This window comes from Ahaetulla prasina, chromosome 2, assembly GCF_028640845.1.
Source record: "Ahaetulla prasina isolate Xishuangbanna chromosome 2, ASM2864084v1, whole genome shotgun sequence".
Lineage (NCBI taxonomy): Eukaryota > Metazoa > Chordata > Lepidosauria > Squamata > Colubridae > Ahaetulla > Ahaetulla prasina.
In genome coordinates this window covers 301566190-301579963 of record NC_080540.1, presented here as the reverse complement: position 1 = coordinate 301579963, position 13774 = coordinate 301566190, and positions in this window count along the sequence as shown.

Sequence of the window (13774 nt, the reverse complement as noted above, 5' to 3'; positions counted from 1 at the left end):
GATTTATGCTCCTTGCAGACAGCTGGTCATTTGCATCCTTTTTAGAGAGTCCTTGAGGCCACTTGGAGGTTGTCTGTGTCCTCGGGGTCACCTGAGTGGTGCAAATGGTTCCTGTAGTCTGCAATTTTTCCTCTGGAAATCCATTCTTACCCCCGCATCATTCAAAGGGTCTTTTTTTTTTCTTTTTCCCAGGGCAAAATTTTTTATTTTCCATAATAATTCCCACAATTTGACCAGTGTACAATACAATCCAACAGTCGATCCTATACTCAAATTATACTCCATCAGGGCTGCTCGACCGCCACTCCCTCCCTTAATCCTTTCTACCCTTCTCATCCTTCTTCAACTTTCCCCACCATCCTTCTTCTCGCTTTCCTACTTCCCCGCCTCTTTCCCACTTCTCACTACCATCTTTTCTAACCCTCTATCTTCTCCTCCTTCTTCTCCTCCTATCCTTTCTTCTCCCTCCCTTCTTTCCTACCTACCTACCTGCCTACCTACTTTCTTCCTTTTTTTTTTTTTTTTTTAATTCAAAAAGTTTTACAAAATTTTTTCCCCCCTTTCCCCCCCCTCCCCCCTCCCTTCGCAACCCCTCCCCCGACTTCCCGGAACGAGCACAAGGTATAGTTAAAATAAAACAAACATATGCTAAAAATTTTCGTCCCAACTTAATTATACCCCTACAATCATCAATTCCTAACTTCCCCAAAAGCAATCAAAATAATACATCATAATCATTCAAAACAGTCTGATAACTCTTAGTCTGATATCTCGTTGAATATAGTCAATCCATTTTTTCCATTCCTTTAAGTATCTTTCTTGCGTATTGTCTTTCAAAAAGGCTGATATCTTCGCCATCTCAGCCAAATTGGCAACTTTCAATATCCATTCTTCTATTGTTGGTACTTCTTTTTTCTTCCAATATTGTCCTATTAGTAATCTTGCTGCAGTTATTAGATTTAAAATCAATTTAGTCTCAATTACTGTACAATCCGTAATAATTCCCAACAAGAAAAATTGCGGCAGGAACTTTATCTTCTTTTTCAGAACATTTTGTAAAATCCACCAAATTTTTATCCAAAAGGCCTTTATGTCCTTACAAGTCCACCAAATGTGAAAATATGTAGCGTCATCACAATTACATCTCCAACATTTTGCTTGCATTTCTGGATACATACACGATAAATTTTAGGATCTAGATGCCATCTATAAAACATTTTATAAAATTTTTCCTCAGATTCTGTGCCTGCGTGAATTTAACATTTCTAACCCAAATTTTTCCCACGTTTCCAATAATATTGGCTCCTGAAAATTTTGTGCCCACTTTATCATACAGTCCTTTACCAAGTCCCTTTCAGAATCTATTTCAAGTAACACATTATACAATCTCTTTATATGCTCCTGAGACTGATTTCTAATTTGCTTTACCAAATTTCCCTCGTTCTGCTCTATACCAATTTTCTGATCTCCCTTCCATCTAGCACGTAGTTGCTCATATTGAAACCAAGTATAATTTTTCCCTTCCTCTCTTAATACTTGCAGAGATTTTAACTGCAAATTACCTCTTTCAGTATACAAAAGATCTTTATATGTAATCATTTCCTGATTCTGTTCTATGTTTATATTTTCTACTGTATGTCTAGGACTTGCCCATATAGGAACCTTATAATTTAGTTTATAAGAGTATTTTTTCCAAACACGCAGAAGGGCATTTCTTAGCACATGATTTTTAAAAGCCTTATCCACTTTTTTGTCATAAATTAAATATGCATGCCATCCATATAACAAATCATAACCTTCTATATTCAAAATTCTGTCCTCTGTTAAATTAAACCAATCACTTATTGCAGAGAGAACAGCTGCTTCATAATATAATTTAAAATTAGGCATTTTTAAACCTCCCCTTTCCCGAGAATCTTGAATTATTTTCATTTTAACCCTAGCTTTTTTACCTTCCCATATAAATTTGTTAATTCCCTTCTGCCATTCCTCAAGATTGAAGATCAAGAAGATCTTCCTTCTTTACTCCTCTTTCCTTACCCATTCAAAGGGTCTTCATCCCAAATTGCATAACTAAAAGTCTGTAGAGATTCTCCATCCTCCAGGTCACGGTTGTCCCAAAGGTGGTTTTTCAGGAGGCAACTGGACTTCCTTGGTTTTTCCTTTGAAGATGTTGCGCTTCTCATCCAAGAAGCTGAAGAAGCTTCTTGGATGAGAAGCGAAACGTCTTCGAAGAACAAAACAAGCGAGTCCCGTTGCCTCCAGGAAAACCACCTTTGGGACCTGCTGGCTGAGGACTTCTGGGAGTGGAAGTCCGCCCGCCGTCAAGCTACCGAGGTCCCAAAACCCTGCGCTAAAAGCCTTTGACCTCGAGCCCCACGTGGATGGGTTTTCCTGACTCACCTGCCCATTTCTGCCTGTCAACTGTGACATCACGCGTGATGCCAAGGCTGACTGTTGGGAAGGGCTGTGGCCTTCAAGGAAAAAAAGTCTTAATTTTGCCCCCCCTGGCATGAAGAGCTACTCTCCCTTTACCAGCAATATTAGGGGGAGAAATCGGCCCAGACTTCATGAGGCTGAGATTCCGAGCTCTTCTGCCGAAGAAGTGTACTTCACTCCCTCTTTTTGCAATTGACGATTTCGGAAGAACTGCCCAGATCCAGCCAAGATGTTCCTCTTTGCCACCAAAACCAAGACCCCCATCAGCACCTACACGGACTCCTACCGGCCTCCGAACACCATGAAGAAGGCCTTTGAGGAGGCGCCGATGACCCTCTGGAGCGAGAATAAGTTTGTGACCCAGGTAAGTCTAACTGTTGTGACCCAGACTTGAGCAGGTAGAATAGAATAGAATAGAATAGAATTTTATTGGCCAAGTGTGATTGGACACACAAGGAATTTGTCTTGGTGCATATGCTCTCAGTGTACATAAAAGAAAAGATACGTTCATCAAGGTACAACATTTAGAACACAATTGATGGTCAATATATCAATATAAATCATAAGGATTGCCAGCAACAAGTTATAGTCATACAGTCATAAGTGGAAAGAGATTGGTGATGGGAACTATGAAACGATTAATAGTAGTGCAGATTCAGTAAATAGTCTGACAGTGTTGAGGGAATTATTTGTTTAGCAGAGTGATGGCCTTCGGGGAAAAACTGTTCTTGTGTCTAGTTGTTCTGTTGTTCAGTGCTCTATAGCGTCGTTTGAGGGTAGGAGTTGAAACAGTTTATGTCCAGGATGCGAGGGGTCTGTAAATATTTTCACGGCCCTCTTTTTGATTCGTGCAGTATACAGGTCCTCAATGGAAGGCAGGTTGGTAGCAATTATTTTTTCTGCAGTTCTGATTAGGTAGCAACAAACACAGTCCTGAATGAAAATAAACTTTATTCAAGCAGCTGGGAATTGACCCATTCCCAGCGTCGTGAAACTCAAAAGAAAGCAAAGGCTTCCCACACAAAACAGTCTGTCATTATTTCCATCCTGGTCCAATTTAGATCATTGCCAAAGTCCTTTGCAGATAAGCGTCTCGAGCAGAGAATGGAGAGCTGCCAAGGTCTTCTCAGAGAAACATCCGGAGCAGAGAATGGGACGAGCGCAGCTCCAACGTTGTTTTCCGGCAAACTGAGACACCGATGTTGGTCTCCTTTTAAGCCTTATGGGAGGGGCCAATCATCTCTTGGCCCTACCCCTGAGGTGACCTCTCTGCTTGAGCTGCTCCTGCCTCTTGGCAGCTCTTCTCATTCGGGCATTAGGGACAGGCTCCCCCAGTTCCTCCTCCTCCTCCTCGCTACTCTCGGCCTCTGGAGGCTCTGGAGTCCACACCCCATTTCTCAATGGCCCTGGCCTCGCCTCCGCCTCATCACTGTCCAATTCCGCCACCAGCACCGTAGGCTGCTGACGGACCACAACACTAACGTGCATGAGACTGGGAGGCCAGGAAGTTGTGGTCCCACCCTATCTGGAGGGTGGCCCTTGAGAAGGTAGCGAGAAGATTCCTTCTACGATGGTGGAATGCAACCAGAGCCAGTAGGGTAGGACCACTGGGTCATTCTAAGGTCATCAAGCTCAGAAGGTCAGCCAGATCTCTCTCATTGTTGTATCTGCGCCCCCCAAGCTGGCCCTCCTGCCAGAAAGTGACTTGGAGCCGGGCCTGCTGCCAGAAAGTGAATTGGACAGTGAGGGGGAAGGGCCATCAGGACTTACCTCGGGAGCACCAGTTTCCTGGCTCAGCTCCAGGAGCCAGAAATAGGCCAGGTGGAAGAGATAACGAGGCCTCCATCCCCTGACTCTTTCCCCCCCCAGGCCATGCCTGCAGACCCAGCTGACGGCAATCAGGCTTGGTTGAACCCTAGGTTTCGTAGGCAGGAGAGGAGGGAACAACAGAAGCAAGGGTGGGGCAGGCCTAGGAAGTGCTAGTCATGGAGCCACACCCCACAGGATATAAAAGGCAGCGAGAGCTGCTGTGTCTCTTTGTAACAGGTGAAGTTTGTTCCTGGGTGACTCACCAGCATCGTGGAAGATAACGGAGGCTCTTGGCAGACGCTGGCTATTCTGCTGCCAGAGCTGATAGTGCCGGCTAATTAAGCCATCACTCGGACGGAGGCGAGGGACGACAGAACACTCATGCTTTCTTTCCTGGCCAACACAAAATAAGGAGAGTTGTTGTGTGGGGTCCTTGGTGCACCCTGAGTTCGGTTGTTTTTTTGCAGACATTTTTATTAACCCAACTAGGTAACATCATCAATCCTGGAAGGTGACGTTACCAAGTTAAATAATGAAACATCTGCAAGAAACAAACGAGCTCAGAGAACACCACAGACCTCACAGTCCTCCTCTTCCTCCTCCTCCTCCATTCCACACAAACCCCAGTCCCTCCTAGCACTGATTATGTTACCTAGTATGGTAATCAAATGTCTGCATGAAAGCAACCAAGCTCAGAGACCATCAAGGATACCACAATGATTGTCGTTGTCATCTTCCTTCTCCTCCTCCTCCTTCTCTCTGCAAACCCCTCCTAGCATTGATGATGTTGCCTAGTTTGGTAATGACACATCTGCAAGAAAACAACCAAGTTCAAAGAGCACCAAGGTCAGCTCAATCCTCCTCCTCCTCCTCCTCCTCTTCACAAACCCCATTCTCTTCTACCACTGATGATGTTACCTAGTTGGGCAATGAAAGGCCTGCAAGAAAACCACCAAGCTCAGAGACCACCAAGCACCTCACAGTCCTCTCATCTACTTCCTCCTCCTCCTCCTCCACTTTGCAACCCCACCTCCTAGCACTGATAATGTTACCTGGTTGGGTCATGAAACAGATGCAAGAAAACCACCCAGGTCAGAGAGCACCAGGGACTCCAGAGTTCAACTCTAAGCTACAAATATTCTCTTCTATTGAGAGTTATTAAGACATTTCCTCCTATTAAACCTTGAGTGTACTGTATTTTGCTTCTGGTACTCAGCATAGGTTCAGGATTATGGGTATTGAAGTCCAAGACCTGTGGACCATGCCTGGCTGAGAAAGGCTGTTCAAGCTTATATATCAAAATAAGGGAGATGGAAGGGACCTTGGAGGTCTTCTAGTCCAACCCACTGCTCAAGCAGGAGACCTTATACCATTCCAGACAAATGGTTGTCCAATCTCTTCTTGAAAACCTCCAGAACTTTTCCAACTCTGTGTGTTGGGAGGGCAAAGAAGTCAAGATGGCAGCCACGAGCCTACAATTAAAAGTCATGCCTTTTTTTGTGTGCATACAATTATGCATATTAAAAAAAACCAGATGAGGCTTTGATGGTATGGAAGTAGTCCCCATCTTGACTTTGGAGCAGTAGTGAAATCCAAATTTTTTTATGACCGGTTCTGTGGACGTGGCTTGGTGGGCGTGGCAGGGATGGTATACTGCAAAATCTCCATTCCCTCTCCACTCCTGGGGGGGAAGGATATTGCAAAATCCCCATTCCCACCCCACTCCTGGGGGAAGGATATTGCAAAATCCCCATTCCTACCCCACTCCTGGGGGAAGGATACTGCAAAATCTCCATTCCCATCCCACTCCAAGGGAAGGATACTGCAAAATCTCCATTCCCACCCCACTCCTGGGGGAAGGATATTGCAAAATACCCATTCCCACCCTACTCCTGGGGGAAGGATACTGCAAAATACCCATTTCTACCCCACTCCAGGGGAAGGATACTGCAAAAACTCCATTCCCACCCCACTCTGGGGCCAGCCATTTGCCGGTTCTCCAAACTACTCAAATTTTCCACTACCGGTTCTCCAGAACCTGTCAGAACCTGCTGGATTTCACCCCTGCTTTGGGGGCCTCCACCCTCCACCAGACCCCCCCTGAGAATCCCAACCGTGTCAGGATTCAGCATTTCAAAAAACATCCACTTTCCCAGGAAGAAAGTACCTGGATGAAGCTGTCTATCTAGACCCATTCCAGTCCGGCTTCCGACCCGGATACAGCACGGAGACAGCTTTGGTCGCGTTGGTGGATGATCTCTGGAGGGCCAGAGACAGGGGTCATTCCTCTGCCCTGGTCCTATTAGACCTCTCAGCGGCTTTCGATACCATCGACCATGGTATCCTGCTGCGCCGGTTGGGGGGGTTGGGAGTGGGAGGCACCGTTTATCGGTGGTTCTCCTCCTATCTCTCTGACCGGTCGCAGACGGTGTTAACGGGGGCAGAGGTCGACCGCGAGACACCTCAATTGTGGGGTGCCGCAGGGGTCAATTCTCTCGCCCCTCCTGTTCAACATCTATATGAAGCCGTTGGGTGAGATCATCAGTGGCTTCGGGGTGAGATACCAGCTGTACGCTGATGATACTCAGCTGTACTTTTCCACCCTGGGCCACCCCAACGAAGCGGTCGAAGTGCTGTCCCGGTGTTTGGAAGCCGTACGGGTCTGGATGTGGAGGAACAGGCTCAAGCTCAATCCCTCCAAGACGGAGTGGCTGTGGATGCCGGCACCCCAGTACAGTCAGCTGCAGCCGCAGCTGGCTGTTGGGGGCGAGTTATTGGCCCCAACGGAGAGGGCGCGCAACTTGGGTGTTCTCCTGGATGCACGGCTGTCGTTCGAAGATCATCTGACGGCCGTCTCCAGGAGAGCCTTTCACCAGGTTCGCCTGGTTCGCCAGTTGCGCCCCTTCCTTGATCGGGATGCCTTATGCACGGTCACTCATGCTCTCGTTACCTCCCGCCTGGATTATTGCAATGCTCTCTACATGGGGCTCCCCTTGAGATGCACTCGGAGGCTTCAGTTGGTCCAGAATGCAGCTGCGCGGGTGATAGAGGGAGTCTCACGTAGCTCCCATGTGACACCTCTCCTGCGCAGGCTGCACTGGCTTCCTGTTGCCTTTCGGGTGCATTTCAAGGTTTTGGTTACCACCTTTAAAGCGCTCCATGGCTTGGGACCTGGGTACTTACGGGACCGCCTGCTGTTACCCCATGCCTCCCACCGACCCGTACGCTCGCACAGAGAGGGACTTCTCAGGGTGCCGTCTGCCAGACAATGTCGGCTGGCGGCCCCCAGGGGAAGATCCTTCTCTGTGGGGGCCCCTACTCTTTGGAATGAACTTCCCCCTGGTTTACGTCAAATACCTGACCTCCAGACTTTTCGCCGAGAACTGAAAACATATCTGTTTGTTTGTGCGGGGCTTTCTTAAATTGTCTAGTTTTAAATTTTAAATTTCTTTTTAGTTTTAACTTGGGGTCTTTTAGATTTTTAACTATTTTAATTTCGGCCACACTGTATAATAAGTTTTTAAATTTATTTTTAACTGTACATTGTTTCTTTTTTACTTTGGCTGTACACTGCCCTGAGTCCTTCGGGAGAAGGGCGGTTTATAAATCTAATAAAATAAATAAATAAATAAGGAATAAATAGAGGAAATTGCTGGAATTGGCTTCAAAGCAACCGGCTCTCTCGGTTCCCAAGTCATGCTTGTGAAAAGAGCGACCTCTGTTGGCCAGGATGTGCATCTCAGCCTTCCCCAACTTGGCCAGCTGGGATGAACTGGGGTTATCGTTGGCCCAGTTCCCCACCTGGAGGCTGCTAACCTGTAAACAATATTAATTTTGGACAGAGGCGACCCAGGTTTATCCTGATCACTCAAAGGAAGCCTGAAATTCCAGGTACTTTGTGGGTTTTGCACAACATTGGCTTGTGACGCACACAGGTGAGAGAGATGAAACGAATGCAGAGCTAACAATATTGGCCAAGCAGAGGCCAAACCCTCCATGGAGTGCAGTGATCTCTGCCTCCAAGCAGTTGGCTCCTTAATTCAGATGGAAGAGGTTTATATACTGGGTCATGAAACAAACATGACCTAGTATATAAACAAACCGTCAAATTCAGAGAGGAGTAAGGACCCCACACTCCTTTTCCTCCTCCCCCTCCTCTCTGCAAACTGACCTTGTAGCACTGATGAAGTTATGTGGTTGGGTAATGAAACATCTGCAAGAAAACAGTCAAATTCAGAGAGCACAAAGGACCCCACAGTTGTTTTCTCCTCCTCCTCCTCCTCTCCGCAACTCGCCCTCTCTTCTAGCACTGATGCTATTACCTAGTTGGGTCATGAAACGTCTAGAAGAAAACAACCAATGGGATCCTGCAGTTTTCTAGGATGAGACTTTTGGCTCCCAGCAATGGACTTGCAATGAGATGGAGGGTCTGGAAGGTGTTTACCTGAGGTCCAGATCCCACAAGCATATTTTTACATGCTGACATATTCTCTTTGAACTAGTCTTTGAACTGCAGAAGTTGTGAATGCTCCAACACTGGAAATTTTTAAGAAAATGTTGGATAGCCATTTGTCTGAAATGGTGTAGGGTTTCCTGCCTGGGCAGGGGGTTGGACTAGAAGACCTCCAAGGTCCCTTCCAACTCTGTTGTTATGTTATGTTATGTTATGTTATGTTATGTTATGTTATGTTATGTTATGTTATGTTATGTTATGTTATGTTATGTTATGTTATGTTATGTTATGTTATGTTATGTTATGTTATGTTATGTTGTGTTGTGTTGTGTTGTGTTGTGTTGTGTTGTGTTGTGTTGTGTTGTGTTGTGTTATGTCAAAATAAATAAATACGGCTCATCCTTAACTTATTGTTTGGATTTACGGCAACCTCAGAAAGCCGTTGTAAAATGTTGTGCTGCCCTCATGGTCCCATGACCAAATTTTGACAACCAGTTCACAATTACTGGCAAAAAACCCACCCGTTCCGGAGAATGGGTTCGCACTTATGACCACATGACTCAGACTTACAGCTGTGGGATTTGTTATCATGACCACCATAAAAATGGTTGTAAAACAGTCTGGTCACTTGTGTGCTTTGACTTCTAACTGTCATGACTTACAACCCAAATTTCGGTCCCAATTGCTGTTGTAATTTGAGAACTAGCTATATTTACTGTTTTACTGTTTCAGTGGTGTATAATTCTATTTTTATTACGTGGTAAGCCACCCTGAGTTGTGGGATAGAGAGATCACCAGTGTATAAATTGAGTAAATGAATAGATAAATAAAATTACAGCAGGTGTAAAATAACAACTTAGTTTTCAAACATTAAAAAGTCCCTTGGAGTTGAGCAGTTTATAAATGCAAATGAATGAATGAGTGAGTGAATGAATTTCATACATATAGAATTATATCATCCAATCCAGGGATAATGAGCCCATTCAAAGCCAAAAGCATACATTTCGATTTTTTAGAAAAATAAAATTTTATTGGAAGTTTTAAAGGGAACACAAAACACAAAGGGAACACAAAACTAGTCACACCAACTAGTTACAAAATAGAGAGACCGAAGAAACAGAGAGAAGGAACAAGGAAAACACAAAAGGGCAGTAAGAAATAAAAAGAAATTTTTGAAAGCTTCCCATTTTCTCTGCAGCTATGCTTTTAAAATTACCTCTTACTCTGTGATTACTAAAAGATGCTCCAAGCTTTTTCTATTATCCATTTTTTTCCTGATCATTAAAACCACATGCATTCAGTTTTGGTCGCCACGATGTAAAAAAGATGTTGAGACTCTAGAAAGAGTGCAGAGAAGAGCAACAAAGATGATTAGGGGACTGGAGGCTAAAACATATGAAGAACGGTTGCAGGAACTGGGTATGTCTAGTTTAATAAAAAGAAGGACTGGGGAGACATGATAGCTGTGTTCCAATATCTCAGGGGTTGCCACAAAGAAGAGGGAGTCAAACTATTCTCCAGAGCACCTGAGGGTAGAACAAGAAGCAATGGGTGGAAACTGATCAAGGAAAGAAGCAACTTAGAACTAAGGAGAAATTTCCTGACAGTTAGAACAATTAATCAGTGGAACGACTTGCCTGCAGAAGTTGTGAATGCTCCAACACTGGAAATTTTTAAGAAAATGTTGGATAACCATCTGACTGAGATGATGTAGGGTTTCCTGCCTGGGCAGGGGGTTGGACTAGAAGGCCTCCAAGGTCCCTTCCAACTCTGTTGTTGTTACTTGTTACAAAGGAATTTTTTCTCCCTGCTATTTCAAGCCAAAATAGCCTATAAGGTTTTTCCATAAATGTAGAAAGATTAGCATATTTTTTTCAGTCCAAAATTTAAACGGATTATCTTTTTACTGTCCTTCTAGTAGTTCAATAAATTCTAATTTGTCATAAAGCAATAAGATACAAGTTACCGATTCACCCTTCCAGGTAGTCCTTGGTTTACAACCACCCGTTTAGTGACCGTTCAAAGTTATAACGGCACTGAAAAAAAATGACCGTTTTTCACACTTAACGACCATTGCAGCCATCCCCACGGTCATGTGAACAAAATTCAGATGCTTGGCAACTGTTTCATATTTATGACCGTTGTAGCGTCCAGGGGTCACATGTGGAGGAGGACTGTGCGGTCCTTTATGCTCTCTGAGATTGTTGTTTTCGTGCAGATGTTTCAAAACCCGACAACATAATTAGTGCTAGAAGTGTGTGGTGTTGGAGGAGGAGGAGAAGGAGGAGGAGGAGGAAAAAGAACTGTGGGGTCCTTAATGCTCTCTAACCTTTGTTGTTTTCTTGTAGACATTTCATGACCCATCTAGGTAACATCATCAGTGCTAGAAGGAAGTAGGATTTAGGGAGGAAGAGGAGGAGGAGGAGGAGGAGTGAGTGGTCCTTGATCACTGAGCTTAGCTGTTTTCTGGCAGAAATTTCAATACCCAACTAGGGAACACCATCAGTGTTACTGTGAGTAGTATTACCGATACTACTGTAGCCCTGATGATGTTCCCTAGTTGGGTATTGAAATGTCTATCAGGAAATCCCCACAGTTCAACCCTGAGCTACAAATATTCTCTTCCCTGGATAAACCTTCCGGACCTTCCTTACAGCAGCCAGTTATGGAAGGATGACATCCTCTTTGCACAGGGAAGCAACCCAAGAGGGCGGAGCTTGGATGGGGGTACCCAGATCCAGAAGACGGGGCTCCCCAGGGAAAGCCCCTGGCCTTCCCACCCTCCTCCCTACACTCTTTTCTGCTCCCCTGTATTATGGCTGCTCTCCGTGACTGTGACATCACAGCTGAGGTTGACCCCGGTGTAAGGCTGAGCTTGGAGGGCCATCAGCAGCCAGTAGTTGCTTGTTAGTAGATACAAAGAGTCCCCCTTTTTATTTTCTTATCAGCCGAAAGTGGGGGTGAAGGTGCAACTTTCGCCCCAAACCCCTTTTGATAGGCAATCGAGAGAGCTCTAGAGAATTAGGTTGACGTCCAAGGCAGCACTTTTGAAGGAGACCCATTTGGAACCATGTTCATCTTTGCGCATAAAACCGAAACGCCACTCAGCACCTACACGGACTCCTATCGGGTGCCGGTGGCTAGGAAACACATCTATGAGGAGCCTTCTGTCCAGGAATGGACCCCAAATGAACATATCACAAAGGTAATCCGCTCTGGGGACAAATCTCTAAAAAGCAGGGGTGAAATGCTCCCGGTTCGGACCGGATCGCCCCATCCGGTAGCGATGGTGGCGGGGGGTGCGGAGAACCGGTAGCAAAAATCCCTGTGTCCCGTCCCCCCCACATGCCCAACTGAGCCGCGTGATCGTCAGAGCCTTTTTTTTTTTTTTTACTTTTAAAAGCATTTTTTAAAAGGTAAAAGAGCTGAAGCCTGCTAGGCAAAAAATGGGGGCGGGGGATCTGTTTGAGAGAGAGAGAGAGAGAGAAGGAAGGAAGGAAGGAAGGAAGGAAGGAAGGAAGGAAGGAAGGAAGGAAGGAAGGAGGAGGAGGAGGAGGAGGGAGGAGGAGGAGGAGGAGGAGGAGGGAGGGAGGGAGGAAAAGGGACCTTTCGCCGTGAATTAAAAACTTATTTATTTATCCAAGCGGGACTGGCTTGATTTTTAAATTTTCAAATTTTTAATTTTTAGTAATTTTATATGGGGTATTTTAGTCTAGGTCAATTTGACGGTTTTAATTTGGCCATTATTGAATATGTATTTTAATTGATATTTTAATTTTGTAGATTTAATTGTTTTAACCTTGGCTGTACACCGCCCTGAGTCCTTCGGGAGAAGGGCGGTATAAAAATTTAAATAAATAAATAATAAAGTAAATAAATAAAAGGAGAAGAAGGAAGGACTACAAACCTGGCACTAGACGTAGCTTCAGAGGATAAATCCAGGGCTGGAAGACACCTGGAGGTCATCCAGTCCAACCCTGCTCCAGCAGGACATTGTTAGTGAGTTTCTGTCGTTTGATCTCCCAGTTGCATAGCCACCCCCACCCAGTCACATGACCACGCCCACCAAGCCACGCCCACCAAGCCACGCCCACAGAACCGGTAGGAAAGAAATTTAGATTCCACCACTGCTAGAAAGGACGGGTGGAGATAAGGATAGTGAAGGACTCCTAAATGTCAGATTAAAACTGAAGCAGGAGGATTGAGGGCTGGTTTCTAACTAATTGTTCCCACCATTAGAGTTTGGAGATGTGTGCATTGGTTGGAGCCAACTCATAGGACCTTCTCCCAGTCACCAAGACTCTGAAGGGCTGGTTGGAAAAAAAAGAACAGAATAACAGAGTTGGAAGGGACCTTGGAGGTCTTCTAGTCCAGCCCCCTGCTCAAACAGGAGACCCTATGCCGTTTCAGATAAATGGTTGTCCAATCTTTTCTTGAAAGCCTCCAGTGATGGAGCACCCACAACCTCTGGATGGCAAGTCATTCCGTGGATTAATTGTTAACAGAATAACAAAGTTGGAAGGGACCTTGAGGTCTTCTAGTCCAGCCCCCTGCTCAAACAGGAGACCCTATGCCGTTTCAGATAAATGGTTGTCCAATCTTTTCTTGAAAGCCTCCAGTGATGGAGCACCCACAACCTCTGGATGGCAAGTCATTCCGTGGATTAATTGTTAACAGAATAACAAAGTTGGAAGGGACCTTGGAGGTCTTCTAGTCCAACCACTTGCTCGAGCAGGAGATGCCATACCATTCCAGACAAGTGGCTGTCCAATCTCTTCTTAAAAACTTCCAGTGATGGAGCACCTACAACAGGGGTGTCAAACTCAAGGGCCCGGGGGCTGGCTCCTCCTGTTGCTCTGCCTCACTACTGTCAGCATCTGGAGGCTCCGGAGTCCACACCTCACTCCCAGATGGCCCTGGCCCCACCTCTGCCTCCGACGCAGAGCCCTCATCCGGGCCTTCCCCAACCTCCAGGACTTGCCCATGTTCTTCCTCAGCCTCATCGCTGTCCGACTCCACAACACAGTCAAGGGCCACCTCTGCCTCTTGATGGCTCGTGTGAAGTACATACAT